We start from the raw sequence: 14,711 nt of genomic DNA, 5'->3' as shown, positions 1-14,711 counted from the left end.
CTTATAGGAATGGTTCTTGAAAAAAATTGACTACTACTTCGCTTTTATAAAAGAAAAACGAAGTAAAATGGGAATAATTAAGGGTCGTGTTTGGTTGGCACACCATGGGGGGGAGAGGTGGGGTTTCCACTTTAACTTTGATGAAAGAACCAAAGTAGAAAAGTGTACATACCAAACAAGGCCCTTAATTATTGTGAAACCCTTTTACTTTAGTTTATATATAAAAAGCGAAGTGAAAAGTGGACTTTCAACTTTTCTTTTTACATATAAACTGAAGTAAAAGGGTTTTATAACCCTATTCTCTTTCACTTCGACATCATTTTCCGCTTCTCTCTCTGGAGAAGAAACCCAGAAGCCAAAAATGTTGTTATTGGCCGTGCCACTGACTAGGGTTTGGTTTTCTAGCCTTTTTTATTTTGTTTTCCCACCATTCTTGACTAGTTTTCTTGCTAAAAAACTTAATTAATGGCTAACAATTGATATATTTTCATTTTTTAGGAAAAAAGAAAGGCTTTGGCAATGGGTCTATTTGGACTTCGAAAATGGGGTTTCCTACATGATTTTGAGTGGATTTTTAGGGTTCAAATATGTTCTTGAGCTTCAAAATAGGTATGGATCATTCAATCTTTGGTTGTATGATTTCGTTTTTAATTTTCTATAGTATTATCAAACTTTTTATTTTTATATATAATATATTTTTTGTTGTAGCTTTTTATATATAATGTGTTGAATGAGTTGTTTGTATTATTTTTTTATATTATTTTGATTTTAATTAGGTAGTGTTGTTGCTAATGTTAGAACTTAGAGAACATGAAATGCTTAGATTATTAGTGACTTTTTTTTTTTTCTTTAACTTGTTTGACATGTTGTTTGATAATTATGTAACTATTTTTTTTTTTAATCTTTTTTATAGTCTTGTTGATTTAGTGGTGAGCTGGTGTTGAGGGATATGATTATTTTAAGAAAGAGGTGTTTAATTTGAAGGCATATGACTTCTTATTTCAATCTTTAAATATAGCTTCAATAGGTAGTGTTGTTGCCAAAGTTAGAAATTAGAATGTTTGGATTATTAGTGACATTAGATCTTATTTTCTATAACTAGCTAGCTTGATATGTTGTTTGATGATTATGTAATTAGTTTGATTAATTACATAACTAATTTTTATTTATTTTTGTTTAAGCTTTTTATTAGGATTGTTGATTTAGTGGCCAATTTGGTGTTGATTTCGGGTGACTTCAAGAGTAATATTGGAGGTGAGTAATCTTTAAATTTTATATATTACTATTGCAACATTTATTTATAAAATTAGAGTTAAATCATGCATATTGAATTTAGTAAAGTAGGTTATGGGAAATTTGCATGTTGGCGGTGATATAAGAATAGAATTATTTGTGTTAATTTTTGTGTTTGTTTGTATTGAATTTATAGGTAATTATGAAATTGGGATATGCTATAAAAACCAAGGAAACTATGCCTTTTTTTTTTTTGGATTTTATGAATTGTTTTCCTTTTTAGATTTGCACATCATGTTGGGATATTCTATGTGTTATTTACAGGTTTTGAAATTTTGGGATATGTTAAAAGGAATTGTTATGCTGCCGACATTTTTTAGACTTAGGAAAATTTAATAATTAAACTTCTATTATGTTGGATGTCTTAGAAAAAGAACTAGGAGTAGAAAATTTGTAAGTGTTTTAAAGTAAAGAAAAGTAAGTGTTGTTATAAGTTACTAAATTAATCAATCATTGATTTGTTTTGCATAATGAACTAAAAGAGAAAGTTAGTAGTAGCCAAATCGTCGCTAAGGATCGGGATGATATCTTGCCAAAGTTAGTAGTAAGCCTATTTTGTTTATAAGTTCGTTTAGTTCTAAGTTTAGTTTTATGTCAATGTATTAATGCTTAGGCTATCTTACTTTATCAATGTATAAATGTCTATTGTAACTAAATACTTATAACATTGTATAAATGCTAGAGTTTTTTGTTTTGATGTCTCTTTTTAACTTGTGTCCATCCTTATGGATGACATTTCTAATGAATGAAAGTTAACTTAATTTCATTAAAAAATATATAATTAATTTCAATTGCAAATATATATAAATTTAAAATTAGGCCATTAAAAAAATCATAATTAATATCCAATTTTATTAAATTTGGTTAAAAAAAATAAGGAGACTTTCTACTTCAGTTTTTATGTATAAACTGAAGTAGAAAGTAAAAGCGAAGTAGAAAGGTTTATATAGGTCACGCACTTAAATGTTCAAACCTTTCTACTTCGCTTTTTTTTGTATAAACGGAAGTAGAAACCCTGCTTTCTTCTTCGATTTATACATAAAAATCGAAGTAGAAAGTCCATTTTCCACTTCGATTTTTCACCACCTTTTACTTCGCCCTGAACTACTTCTATTGCGAATTGATGCGAAAACCGAAGTAGTTCCACCTTAAAAACTGAAGTCGTAGCCCATTTTTCTTGTATAGGTGGCATGTAACGCCCTACTTCCTTAGAGTTATTACCATGTGATTATAAATGTGCCATTAACTCGCTAATCAAGATTATAGGTTAAAAAGTGTGGTTAAATAAAAATAAAGACTCATTTAATAAATATTAAGTACAAAAGGTTGATTTTCATTGAAACTCGTAAAAATGCTACATTGGGACCCCCAAAACACTGTTTTGAAATACATTTACAATCTGAAGGTACAGTACAATCGCCCTAAGCGACAAAACCGAACGTTCACCACGTGTTCCTTAAGATAACCCTAGTCGTGGGGGCCAGGTAGGCCAAACATGTACACACTGCTCCCTGCCCTCCAACTCATGGTTGTTCGACCCATTTTCCTTGCTCTTACCTGCACCACAGAGCACTCGTGAGTCGAGGCCCACCAAGATAACTTCAAGCACAACATAAAATAATAATATACCTTAACAAAACATACTTAATCAAAACAACAGAGAACTACGAGATCCTACTAGAATGCACACTGACACAGCAGAAAAACAGCTCAAAAGCACTATGGCATAACAGCCTACTAGTATAGTAATACATTAATATAGCAGTATCATAATGACAAAACAATAACCCAATATAGTAAGATAGCATAGCAACATGATAATACAACAGTATAATAACACAGCAGTTGAATACTACAACAACGGCCTTCGCCAATCAGGGTGCATTACTAAGCACCAAGTCCACACTCCCAGCTGAACGAGTGTGTATAGCACCCTTGAGGGTCTCGCCTTGGCAGCCTGCATTCAGCATGCTTAACGCCAATCCCAGCCCCTTGCCGTACTCGGCTTCTTGCCATTCACGGCCTTCGCCGGTCACTCAAAAACATGCATCACCTAGCATAATATTCACATATATTTAAACACATATTTAACATAAGCATTAGGGTCGCGCCCTATAATACAAAGAATAGGGCCATGCCCTGCTCGACAAGTACAAAGTGAGGAAGCGGGAGCAATAAAACCAAAAATCTCTTTCTTTTCCTTCTACTTAAGGGGAAAAGAGAAGCGCTTTTGCTACTGAGAAAGCGAACGGTCAGCGCGAATAATTCTCTTACCTGGTGTCCCGAGCTGACAACCCAAAGCAATCCCAAGCACAACTCCTAATCCCAAGCATGAGCGGTAAGACCTAGTCACAACGTATTAATGAATATCCATCATGATATAAATCAATTAAAAGCCTCTGGAATAACATACTAGCCTCTAGGACCTTGGATTCTACCAAACCGGGTAGAAAAATCCTTCCCGCACTTAAAACCCTCAAATGGCCAACATCTCACATTTGAGTCGCGGCCCAACCCCTTAAGGGCTGCAGCGCACCCAAGTCAGAAGAGAAATGCCTCTCTGCTGAGGGACACAAGCCGCGGTGCACTATACCTTGCGCTGCGGTGTGCCTAGGCAAAACAGAGGCTTCCCAGCCTCTTCGAACACACGGGTCGTGGTGCCTGAAGAAGAGCGTCGTGACGCGAACCCCAAAACCCAAAAGCTCCACCATTTTCATTGCGTTTTCTTCAACTCAATTCAACAAAAATCCACCCTACACATAAACTAAAGCAAGAATTAAATCTCTCAAGCATTCCCAAATACCATAGACAACACAACCACACTAATAACTAAACCAAAACTCCATCACAGCCCAAAAATCAAACCTTGAGTTTGAAACTCAAGAACATCAATATCAAACTCACTTACCCCTTCTACAAATGATGACCCTGAATAAATCCTCAACTGATCCTAGCTTGATTCCTCAGTCTCTAAGCTTCCAAACCTTCAGTTTTTGCATCAATTCCCCAAGAACCCCCACTAGCTTCTATGCACACCAAAAGAAATGAGAGAAATGTGTAGGGAGAGAGAGAGAGAGAGAGAGAGTTCTACTTCTGGTGGGATCTAGTGTCTAAGGTCATCCAAGTTTATCCCCTAAGTGAAAAGTCCAAAATGCTCTTTAGACATAACCCTATCTTTTAACAACCCCAAGGGAAAAATCATCATTTTCCATGTCCTGCTAGTTCCTCGAGTGTTCCTACAAATCCTCATTTAATCCCGATATACCCAAATCATTACTCATAATTTCCCGTTACCCAGTAAACCCCAGGCACATGCCAAGTTCTCAAAATACGCTTAGGCTCACCCCGAACCAGGTATCAGACCCCGTTGTAACTATTCCGCAAATCTACTGCCTAGAATCGTCTCAAACCACACATCTCAAGTATATCCCCGTAACACTGGGGTCTTGCTCATAGCACAGACATATTTACATTTATGCCCTCAACGGGCCAAAACTACAAACACGCCCCTATTCATAGAAATGGGCCCGCATGCATAATTAAAACACACAATCATGCATGTATAATCACATTACCACATAATTCATTTATAATATATCATCACGCATATAATCCAAATCAGGCCCTCCAGACATTGTAGTCAAGACACTCAGCCTTAATTATCAAATTCGAGACGTTACATGGCAAATGATGATTTTTCCCTTGGAGGCATTAAAGAACTAAGATTGAGGCTAGGGATGTTTTAGTCTTTTTCCATAACCTTAGACAGACTTAGTGTAACGACCCCAAATTCGCTAATGAGGCTTAAGGGCATTGATTAGTGTGCCAGGAGGGCATTATCGAGTTTAATGTGATTTGAATGATTTTATAGATTTAAATGCATAATTATATGATTAGTAATGCTTGTATGACTATATTGGTATTAATGTGATATATATATGGTATTTTGAGAACCACATTATTATGTGGGGAGGTCTCCAGAGCACGACTCGAGGCGATCCTAGGGCTAGATAGCGGGGAAAAGTCACAACAGGGCTTAGCAGTTGACTTTGAATAAGTCAGGGGTGTTTTATGAATCGAGTAGCTATTTAGACTATCGAGATATGAAAATAGATATATTTGAGGTTAGGAATTCTAGGCAGGAATATTGGGGAAATGTACCGTTTTGCCCTCAGGGACGGTTCCGACACCCGAGCCTCGGGTTTAACTTAACGGGATAAGATAAACTTAAGGAAAACAGTAGAACTAAAAATAGACCGACCTTTCTCTTTTCCTCCTCAGCTCTTTTCTCTCTCAAGGAAATTAGGCAAACCACAAGGGGGAAAACTGGGAATTTTGCTGGACTTTGAGCTGGGAATTGCTGGGAATTCAGTGGGGGATTTTGAAGCTTAGCTCAGACATTATTCAGGGAATGCTTAATCAAGGCTAAGGTAAGAATTAAACTGTGTTTTGAAGTTAGAAGCTTTGAGTTCTTAGCTGGGTACTGAGATGATTGTATTGTTAATGTTTAAGGTTGAATTTGAGATGATAAACTTGAGACTTAGCTGGGAGTTTGCTTAGAGAAGGAGTTCAACTAAAGAGGTAAGCTCTAATTCATGATTAGAGGTGTAAATTCGAGTTTTGCATGGCTAGTTCGGTGTTTTAAGGTTCTTGAGTTTCAGAGATTGAAACATGGATTTCTATGAGTTTTAGGCTGAGTTTTCTGTTGAATTATTTTGCTAAAGTCATCCTAAAAGTTTTGGGAATGTTTGTTTTTGAATTAGGAAGCTTTGGGGTGATTTTGGGTAAGGTTTTAAGGATTGAAATGGTAAAATTTCTGGGCTCGAAGGGAAGGGTCGCGGTTCTATTCTAGATCGCTGCGGCCCTAGGATGAGGATGAGCCAAGGAGGCTCGGACAAGGGTGAGCGTCGTGGCAACCAATGCAAGGGCCACGGCACGTGTCTCCTTCCAAGCAAGCCCTTGGTTCTGTTTTGAGGGCTGGGCCGCGGCTAAGCTTCACGGGTCGCAGCCCTTGGGTGCACACTTGAACATTTGGGGATTTTAGGCATGGGAATGTGTTCTAGAATGCTCGGGATCGATTTCACCACCGTGCTTGGTGGAATTCGAATTCTCGGAAGTTAGTTTTGTAACCGAAAACCCTAATTTGAATATTAATGAAACCCTATACCTTGGTTGTGACTAGGTGATAAAAGCATAGGCTCGGGAATGGATCGTGCTTGAGGAGCATGCTTGGTTGTAACTCTGTTCCTTTTGGGATCCCATGTATATAACAATTAAATTATATAAAATGAAACTTGTGAGACCAAAACCTTTTTAACCCTAGCTCATAATTGTTTAGTGACACGTTTTTAAATTAATGATTTGATTAGCAAGTCTTGCACCTTTATAAGTACACAGTGTAGCGGTCTTGGTTATCCAGGGCGTTACACTTAGAACATGTAGGAAACCTTCAGACAACTCTAGAACCAACACTCAACATTTCTCTCTCTCTCTCTCTCTCTACTCGACACTCTCTCCCTCTATTGGTTGCTTAGACAGTTTTAGGAAAATTTGAAGGGAAAGCTAAGAATTTTGGGCTGGGAGCTGAGGATTTGAAGCATGAAGTGTTGGGAATCTAGCTTAGGGTCAAAATCACACTGAGGTAAGGTTTAGAACAAGTTTTCTTTTTGAATTTCTCTTGTTTACTTTGAGTGTTTTGGGTTTTGAACTCAAGTGATTAACCTTAAGTTGTGGTGAGATTTTCGTCAGGTTTTCGGGGTATGTACTGCTCTAGGTGTAGTAAAGATATTTTTGGACTTAATTATGGCCTTAGAGCATGTTTGGGATTGATTTTTAGGAGTTTAGGAATTTGAAAATGCTGGGAAAACATGGGTTCGCAAGCCCGAGTTGCGGCCCGCATGAGCCCAGAGGGCCTTGGGGGTTCTTGATGCTTCCTAGCGCTGCGGTGCTCTCTTGTGCTTGTGTCCCCAAGAAGAGAGCCTCGGGGCTTTCTGACTTGTAGCGTGTCACAGCCCTAAGGGGCAGGGTTGCAGATCGAATAGAGAATATTGTCCAATTGAGGGTTTTGAGCTTAGGAACTCAAATCTAAAGGCTAGGGAAGGGTTCTACTACCTGGTTCCGTAGAATTCGGGATTCCGAAGGCTAGTATGATATTCTGAAGCTTTTAAATTGGTTTAGGTCTTAATGGTTATCCCTTATTGCGTTGTGACTAGGTTTTACCGCTCAGGGTCGGGTCTTGGGGATAGTTTTCGGGATTGCAATATACGATCAGCTCGCGCCTCAGGTAAAAAATTTGTATGTGCCCGTAGAACTATCTGTTCTTATATTGTGTCAAGTTTTATGTGTAATTGTGTGTAACTATTACGTAATACATGTGTTTGTGACGGAACGACAAAGGCTGAGAGCGGCGAAGGTCTGGGTCGGCAAAGATCGAGAAGGACAAAGGTCGAGAGCGGCAAATGCCGGGATCGACAAAGGTCTGGAATGACAAAGGTCAGGAACGACAAAGGACGGGAGTGGCAAAGTCCGATATTGGTAAAGGTCGGGAGCAGAAAAGGTCGGGATCGGCATTAAGCATGCTGAATGCAGGCCGCTAGGGCAAGACCCTTGAAGGGTGTTGTACTCACCCTCTTGGTTAAGATCATGGACATGGTGCCTTGAACGCACCCTGGTCGGTAGAAGCCGCTGTTGAGCCGTTGTGATGTTGTGTTGTTGTGCTATTGTGAATTCATATAGGAACTTGTAGATTGTGTGACGCATTTGACTAATTATGCATTTGTTAAAGTAAATTATTATATGTGTTGCTGTGAAGTTTTCTTACTAGGCCTCGGCTCATGGGTGCTCTGTGGTGCAGGTAAGGGCAAGCAAAGGGTTGATCAACCATGAGTTGGAGGGCATGGAGCGGTGCGTACATGTTTAGCCTACCTGGCCGCCACGGTTGGGGTTTTTTTGAGGGACACATTGTAAACCTTCAATTTTGTCACTTAGGTCAACTGTACCCACATTTTTGGATTGTAAATATATTTCAAAATAGTATTTTGGGATCCCAATGTAACACTTTTATAATTTTAATGAATGTCCAATCCTTTACGCTTAATTTTCATTAAATGGGTCTTTATTTTGATTTAATCACACTTTTCAGTCTAATACCTCAATTAGTGAGCGAAGGACACCTTTTAAAATCACAAGGTAACGACTCTAGGGTAGTAGGGCATTACAACTTGGTATCAGAGCGAGCCAAGGATTTTAGTTCTTGAAGAATGACCGAACATGTACGTTCGCAGCCAGAGACATGCTCAACTAAGATTTTGTTGGTATTAAGTGCAATATTTGTTTTAACTATTTATTTGAATTGCATTATTTGCTAGAATAAATAGCATGATGTATATGTATGTATTGTGTGGGAATGAAACTTGGTAATTGATGCATGAACATTATGAACTTACGTCTAGGTATGCATATTGTATATGGTTATTGTGTTGTTTGGCCTTGCTAATGGTATAGTTGTGGATAATAATACCAGGGCTGGTAGGTTAGGTTATTGGTTGCATGTAGATTTGGAAGTTTTGTTTCGAAGGCAGTCAACTAGATCAGGCATTGTTAATGGTGGGGTTGCGAATGACAATTGAGGCCAGAGTCCTCCATATGCCCCCCCCCCCCCCCCCCCCCACCTGGGATTGGCAACAAATGTTTGTTGGCATGCAAGCAAGATTGCAAGAGGAAGAGATTAGGTGGTTGAGATAGCGAGTTCTGTTAGGGAACACTGCCTTGTGTGTTGGCAACAATGGCACTAGCTACGGTTCAACCTAAGGGTGGAAACATATGGGAATTACTGTATGAAATATTCTAGAGGCATCATCCTCCAATTTCTGAGGGACGTTTGGACCCGTTCAGAGCTGAACAGCAGACGGGCATGATTAGAACCTTCCTTGGCTATATGGGAGTGAAAAGAAATGATAGAGTGGCTTGTGCCACATACATGCTGCGGGAGGATGCCCGAACGTGGTGTGAAGTTATATCCCATACTCGGAATGTTGTCATGATGGGTTGGGAGGAATTCAGACAATGGTTCAATGAGAGGCACTACTGTGATGCAATTTGAATTGCGAAGACCAATGAGATCATGAACTTGGTTCATGGTAATAAGATAGTGACAGAGTATGCTAGTGAGTTTCATAGATTAGCCAAATAAACTTTTGATTTGGTACCAATGAATGTGGCCTGGAAGGAGCGATGCATTCAAGGATTGAACTATGGCATGGCCCAGAACATTACGATCGCTCCAATACATTAGATTTTTACCTACACTTGGGCAGTAGGGAGGACCCTTGTTATAGAGGACGCAAGAGATGAGACATGGAGTGAGAGTTTCATAGGGCGAGAAGCTCAAGCAATGGTATCCCCATTTGCAAGATTAGATAGGGGCGAAGGCCCAATAACCAGGGAAGAAAAACCCCTGATAGTTCTACTACTCCTGGTCCTAGCATGAGGGGTCACAGTATTCACAGCGGCCGCTAGGACGGTGATAAGGTTTGGAGGAGTTACCAGTATGCGCCAGGTGCAGGAGACGCCATCTGGGAGAATTCCAAGCGAAGGCATGTCTCCTATGTGGAATAGTAGATCACATCAAGAGGAATTGCCCGAAGTCAAAGACGGAAGAACTAAAGAGTACAGATAGTTCTACCCCAGGTCGAGTGTTCATCTCGTCGCAGTCAGAGCCTGAGGCTAGTCCCTCGGAGGCGGCAGGTAAGCTTTCTAGTTGTCGTACTTTTATATTGGGCTGATTGAGTCTGGTGATATGTATCTCTTAGTGGAAACATAGATATGCGTACATACCGTATGGTTATTATGCTATGGGGCTTGAGATCTTGTGTCTGCTAAGGAAAGTTGCTAATTTCTAGGAAATGGGTCAGAGTATTATGGGTGGAAAGTTAGTATTAATAACTGATTGGGATTGTTATATGATGGTCGTGGTATGATCCTAAGTATGGATTAGTTTTCCAAGCAAGGGATGACCATAGGCTGAAAGCGAGGATGGTGACTTCTGGGTTTAAAAAAAAGAAGGATTCAGTTGTGTTCATGAAATGCCTAGCTATGGTGTAGATACCACTAGGGTTATATCAGTCAGACGAGATGAAAACTGGATCGTCTAGTAAGGTTTCAAATAGATTCACAAGGATTTGTTGGGATTGCTGGTGCGTGAAGAAATTGAGTACGCTACGGGATTATGGAAGGGATAGAACCAGTATCAGGGACATCATGAAGAATGACACTAGCTGAGCAGCAAGAATCAAAAGTTCAGTCAAAGGAGTCACTTGATCTAAGGGTTGATCAGACGAAGCATTTCATCAAGGGACACGTCGACACCGTTTGTCAAGGAGAAGGTCAAGTCTGCAATGATGTTTACTGCATATAGATAGCCAAATAAAGTAATTGTTAAGAATAGATATACATTGCCAATAATGAAGGATTATTGCCTCGGTTGCAAAGTATGACAGTGCTCTTAGGAATTGACCCTCGATCTGGTTATTACCAGCTGAGGATCAAGGAAAGAGACATTTCAAGAATGGCCGCTCACACCAAGTATGATGTGATGGGTTATCAGTGAATACTCTTGAACTGACCGATGCTTTAGCGACCCACGTGAATTCAACAGGTAGAGAATACAGGGATGATTTGGACAAGTCATATCTAGCTCGATTGAGAATGTTTTGGACTACTTCTTGTTAAGAACAGAATATGAGAAATACATGTGTTGATACTACTGAGGATGAGGAAGTGGGGATTAAAGGTAAGGTTCCATAAGGGATAAGTTTCGATTTTTTTTTCCAGAGGATATTCAAGGTCACGTTATGGGAAGTGATGGGATCATGTATGATGTAAATAAGATAGAACCCGTAAGGAAATTGCTAAAGGAAACCTTAGTGGTACGAAGCACAATGAGACTGGAAAAACAGCTCAGCCTTTACTTGAAGAGTCTTTGGGGATTGTTATACTGTAATGCCCTGGTTACCCCAGAACGGTTACGGTGAACCAAAAAATTGACCCGCTACCCGAGTCCTTTGGTTAAAATGTGCATCTAAATGTTATTAACAGGCTAAGGTAGAAAACCAATAAAAAGGAAAGGATATATTTTATTAAATACATAAAACTTTTCATGGGCCCATCAAAACGTTTACAAGATATTTACATCTCAAAATGGTCATTATTGTTCCAAATTTACAACCCCGCCGACCTAAGCGGCAAAAATAGGGTAAACCCTTAGTTCCTCTGAGAACTCCTTGGCCGTGGTGGTCAAGCGGCCGCATATGTACAAATCACCACCTAAGCTCTCCACTCAAGGCTGGGTGATCTTTTCTTTCCCTTTACCTGCACCACATAGTACCCATGAGCCAAGGCCCAGCAAGAAGACACAATATAGCATGATATAATATCAACAATGATCATAATAATCATTCAGGACTTTCAGTCCAAGACAGGTAAGTGATAGTCACAAAAGTCACTAAGGTGGGTACAACTCCTTTTAGCCATGTGACGATAGGGTCACCAGGGCTTAACAGATAAGTGAACCTTTCACTAGCTTAAACAGGATAGGTGCATAGTGACTAGTCACCAACATAACCTTCCTCATGACCATAGAGTCATAACCCTGGAACATCGTTCCCTAGCCATGTGACAAACGGTCACCTAGGCCTTAGGCCCTGGCTCTGAGTAACTAGCTTAGACAAGTCAAGCAATATAAGTTTCATCGACCTTAGGGTCGGTCCAGCATTAATTCCCTAGAGTCATTCAACGCTGATATCGATTAGATCTAATCTTCATTCGGCCCTGCGTTCAGGACGCTTATGCCGTTTCTAACTCTTAGGTCAGTGATACGCGACCAGTGTCGTCCCTGACTAATCAGTGCCATACACAAGAAAACAACATTCGCTAGCATTTAATACGAAATCAATGTCCACATTTATCAACCAACATGCCTCAACAACAATCATGCATGTCATATACACAGGGTGCAGTTTTCATACCTCAGGTTCGAGCGAGAAATATAATAAGAGCGACTCCTAAGAATGATCGACCTTTTAGTCCCTTAGCGGTTACCTAATCACAATTAATTATAACCTCCATTAATGAAAATCAACATTGAAAGGGTCTTAACCTAAACACCACTCTCAGGACCTCGAAACATGCCCACACTGTGAGTAGATTCGATCCCGGGCCTTAAGGATTGAAACCCCGAACTAAAAACCCTTAAAAACGCTCAAAACGGGATTATGGAAGAACAGAGTAGCGCTACAGCACTGCTCCCTAGCTCCCCAGCGCTATACTCAAAACCCCCAACCGCCCAAAAACCATCCTGTGTAGTGCTATAGCGCCCTCTGATGGGCGCTGTAGCGCTACCCCCAGACCAGTTTCCCCCTGAAACTTTCCTCTTCAACTCCTTCAGTTCTAACTCGATTCCACTGCTTCCAAATCCCATTTTTTGTACCAAATGAACCCAAAAACCATCCCCTCATACCCCAAACATCACAACCATAAGAACCCTATCCAAAACTCCCAACAAAACCAAGTATTCAACTTAGAAATCTCAACTGCAAATCATAACTAAAACAGGGCAAACCAAAGAATTCAATGGCTAGAAACTTACCTCAAACTCATATTATGATGCTCTTCAATAGTGCAACACTCTCCCAAACACCCAAGGTTTACTTCCCAAGCTTGAATCCTCAAGAATGGCTCAAAAATCACAAATAAAGCTAAAGGAAATAAGGTATGGGAGAAGCTTCAAATGATACTCTGTTTTTCACTTCTTTCACAGCCTAAAATGGCTTATATCTATCCTAGGGGTGAAAAGACCAAAATACCTCTAGGTCTAATAAGGGGTTCTAAAGGCTCCCAAGGGCAAAATGGGTAATTTCCACCTATCCCGTTGATCATAATTAACTCTCTCCAATTCCTATCATTCTCGATAATCTCAAACACCAATAATTTCTATCCCGTTACCCTTTAATTCTCGGTAACGCTCTAATCATTAAAATCACCCCGAGACTCATCCCGAGCCCCGAACTTAAACCTGTTTTGACTAGACCACTAATTAATATTTCAGATCCTCTCATGCTGAATAGCTCGAACAAACCCACATTATAATGTGGTCTCAACAATATGCCACCGACATGCATACCAATATAAAATTATGCCCTCAACGGGCCAAATCACCAAAACACCCCTGTAATTAAATGTGGACCCACATAAATGCATGCATATCACATCATATTATAATATAATTCACATAAACATGCATATGATCATTTAATGGCATAATTAAACAGTTATGGCCCTTCTGGCGTACTAATCCAGACGTTAAACCGCATTAGGGATTTCGGGGCATTACAACTAACCCCTCCTTACAAAAATTTCTTCCTCGAAATTTACTTGAACAGCTCGGGATACTGACTCTGTATATCTGACTCCAGCTCCTAGGTCGCTTCCTCGGCCTTGTTGTTCCTCCACAATACCTTAAGCAAAGGTATCGTCTTATTCCTGAGGACCTTATCCTTCATGTCAAGTATCTGTACTGGCTGCTCCTCAAAGGAGAGATCTAGCTCAAGCTCCAGATCTTTATAGCTAAAAATATGATTCACATCAGATACATACCTCCGAAGAGCTGAAACATGAAATACATTATGCACAGCTGACAATGCTGGAGGCAAAGCCAATCTGTAAGCCACTTGACCAACCCTCTCCAGGATCTCAAATGGAACTACAAATCTAGGGCTCAGCTTGCCCATCTTCCCAAACCTTCTCACCCATTTCCATGGCGAGACTCCAAGAAAGACGTAGTCTCCCACTTGGAACTCCACGTTCCTACGCTTGGGATCTGCTTAACTTTTCTGCCAACTCTGAGAAGCGAGCATCCGAGCTCTAATCTTCTCAATGGCTTCACTGGTCCTCTGAACTGCCTCAGGACCTTAGTATCTCCTTTCACCTGTCTCATCCTAATGAATGGGAGATCTACATTTCTTACCATACATCATCTCATAAGGTGCAACTCCAATGGTAGACTGATAACTATTGTTGTAGGAGAATTCTGTCAAAGGCAGATACTTATTCCAAGATCCACCAAAGTCCAGCACACAAGCCCGAAGCATGTCTTCCAATATTTGGATCGTCCTCTCACATTGCCAATCTGTCTGAGGATGATAAGCAGTACTGAACATCAGTTGTGTCCCCATGGCCTTCTGCAAACTCCCCAGAACTTAGAAGTAAAAGTAGGGTCCCGATCTGACACGATCAACCTAGGCGCTCCATGGAGGCGCACGATCTCTCTCACATAGAGATCTGCATACTGATCAACTATACAAGTAGTCCTCACCGGCAAGAAGTGAGCTGACTTGGTGTAGCGATCCACTATCACCCAAATA

Source organism: Humulus lupulus, chromosome 6 (assembly GCF_963169125.1).
Source record: "Humulus lupulus chromosome 6, drHumLupu1.1, whole genome shotgun sequence".
NCBI classification, from domain to species: Eukaryota; Viridiplantae; Streptophyta; class Magnoliopsida; order Rosales; family Cannabaceae; genus Humulus; species Humulus lupulus.
The sequence above is the reverse complement of the archived record's forward strand: the minus strand, read 5'-3'. Positions refer to the sequence as shown.